The sequence below is a fragment of the Lathyrus oleraceus genome, chromosome 1 (genome assembly GCF_024323335.1).
Source record: "Lathyrus oleraceus cultivar Zhongwan6 chromosome 1, CAAS_Psat_ZW6_1.0, whole genome shotgun sequence".
NCBI classification, from domain to species: Eukaryota; Viridiplantae; Streptophyta; class Magnoliopsida; order Fabales; family Fabaceae; genus Lathyrus; species Lathyrus oleraceus.
In genome coordinates, this window is record NC_066579.1 from 286,429,812 (window position 1) to 286,432,431 (window position 2,620).

The window sequence follows — 2,620 nt, forward strand, 5'->3', positions numbered from 1 at the left end:
CGATAAACGTCGAGTTTTTCCCGATCATCCGTTGATGATTTGGTTGTGTCCTCCTTCCCAAGTGAAGTATTCTCCTCTCCGTTGGTGTTGATAAACGTCGAGTTTTTTCCCGATCATCCGTTGATGATTTGGTTGTGTCCTCCTTCCCAAGTGAAGTTTTCCTCCTCTCCGTTGGTGTCGATAAACGTCGAGTTTTTCCGGGTCATCCGCTGATGATTTGGTTGTGTTCACTCTCCCCAGTAGAGTTTCCTCCTCTCCGTTGGTGTCGATAAACGTCGAGTTTTTCCTATTCGTCCTATGACGTCTAGTTGTACTTGTCCCCACGTGGATTTACCTCTCCGTTGGTCTTGGTAAACGTCGAGTTTTTTCCTATTCGTCCTATGACGTCTAGTTGTACCTGTCCCCACGTGGATTTACCTCTCCGTTGGTCTTGGTAAACGTTGAGTTTTTCCCATTTCGTCCGTTGACGTATGGCTGTATCCCTTCCATTCATTCATTAATGTTTGGTTACCTCTCCGTTGGTCTTGGTAAACGTTGAGTTTTTCCCATTTCGTCCGTCGACGTATGGTTGTATCCCTTCCAGTCATTCATTAATGTCTGGTTACCTCTCCGTTGGTCTTGGTAAACGTTGAGTTTTTCCCATTTCGTCCGTCGACGTATGGTTGTATCCCTTCCATTCATTCATTAATGTTTGGTTACCTCTCCGTTGGTCTTGGTAAACATCGAGTTTTTCCTATTCGTCCTATGACGTCTAGTTGTATCTGTCCCCACGTGGATTTACCTCTCCGTTGGTCTTGGTAAACGTCGAGTTTTTCCTATTCGTCCTATGACGTCTAGTTGTATCTGTCCCCACGTGGATCCGTTGACGTATGGTTGTATCCCTCCCAGTCATTCATTAATGTCTGGTTACCTCTCCGTTGGTCTTGGTAAACGTCGAGTTTTTCCTAGTTGTCCGTTGGCATCTAGTTGTGATTTCTATTCCCATTCGTCATCGTTGTGATGTCTGGATGTGGCCATATCCTTTGAAAAAAAAAACAAACCAAAATACCCAGTAATAAATATCAAATCCCAGTGGACGTTTCCATTGGTGGATCCCTGTTCTGCAAATTCTACGGTTCTTGGTATTCAATCCCTGTTTACCCTGAAAGTCTGACAGCCGTTGCTCTCATCCATTCGGGTTCCCAGCTGATTGAATAGGGGCAGTTGTAGCACCTCAAATTTGCACCTATCATTGTACATACATTTTCATATTAGGTCATAGCATATCATGGTCCATTGCATAGCATTGCATTGCCTCTTTTGCCTCAAGTGCAAGCCAATCAAAGAATTAGGTCAAACTGGTCAGAAGATCAGTCAGTCAAGCAAGCAAGCACAATTCTCAAGGAGCCAAGGCCCTAGGGTTTGTCCAACAAGTTCACATGACTTGGAGGTCCATTGGAAGTGTTCAAGTCAAGGGTTGAAGGCTCAGAGGTCATCAGTTCATACACAGACAGTCAAAAACCCTAGAAAGTCAAAGACAGTCAACAGTCAGTCAAAGCAGTGAATGGTGGCCATTCTTGTGGAATTTGGGCACCATGATCAATAATCAAGAGTTCATATGTCTTGGGACATCATTTGAAGTCAAGTTCTCAAGGAATTAGGGTTTGGAATTCATCAGAAGAGGTTCAGTCATCCAGAAACCCTAAAAGTCAACTGTTGGTCAACTGTCCATTTAATCAGTGATTTGTTGATGGAAAATGGTTTGAGATATCTTATTCATGTCCAAATAGTCCTCACATATCATGTCAAACACCATCATGGAAGAATTTGAAGCCAGATCAGAAATTTCCAAAAATGGAAACTGGACCTGTAACTGAAACTTACCAAAAATGGAAAGTCTTGATCCTCAAAATTACATCATGATACAAGCTTCAAATGAATTTTTGCCCAACATGAAAGTTGAAGATCTTGTTCTCCCATTTCCAAAAAGTCCAAGAACTCTCAATTCCCATGTGTGGTTGGCAAGTTATGATCGAATCGATTTCAGAAAATCTTGAACTTCAAAAGGCCATATCTCTCAAACCATTTGGCCAATTTTGGTGGGGTTTTTTCCTACAAGTCACATTTGATCCCCTCTTTCCAAAAATATAAATTTCATGAGCCAAAACATTGCCAATCAAAATGGCATTTTTGAACCTAGCATATGTGAAATTCAAGTTTGACCAATGGTTGACTTTTTGAATTATGCATTTTTAACACTTGGGGCCAATTGGAACTTGCTTGGAATGTTATTTGCAGCATGTACAAAGGCAAATTCGTGCAAGTACCTACACCCATCACATAGCCATGCCTAATTGCTTGAAAATGGGAAGAAAAGTACAATTTGCAACCACCATATCCCACATATCCATGAGCCATGCCTTGTACCACAAAAACAGCAGATTTTAGGGATTTTTTCTGTCATTTTGTAAACCAGAATTAGAGCCACACCATACAGGAAACCTTTGGCTCTCTCATGCTCAAAAAATCACATCTTGCATATTCCAATTCTTCTGTCCAAGAACTCAAAGAGAACTCAACCTGGCTTTGCTTGATACACTAATATTCCATCATTTTCTGTCATTAACAAAACCTGCTAGCA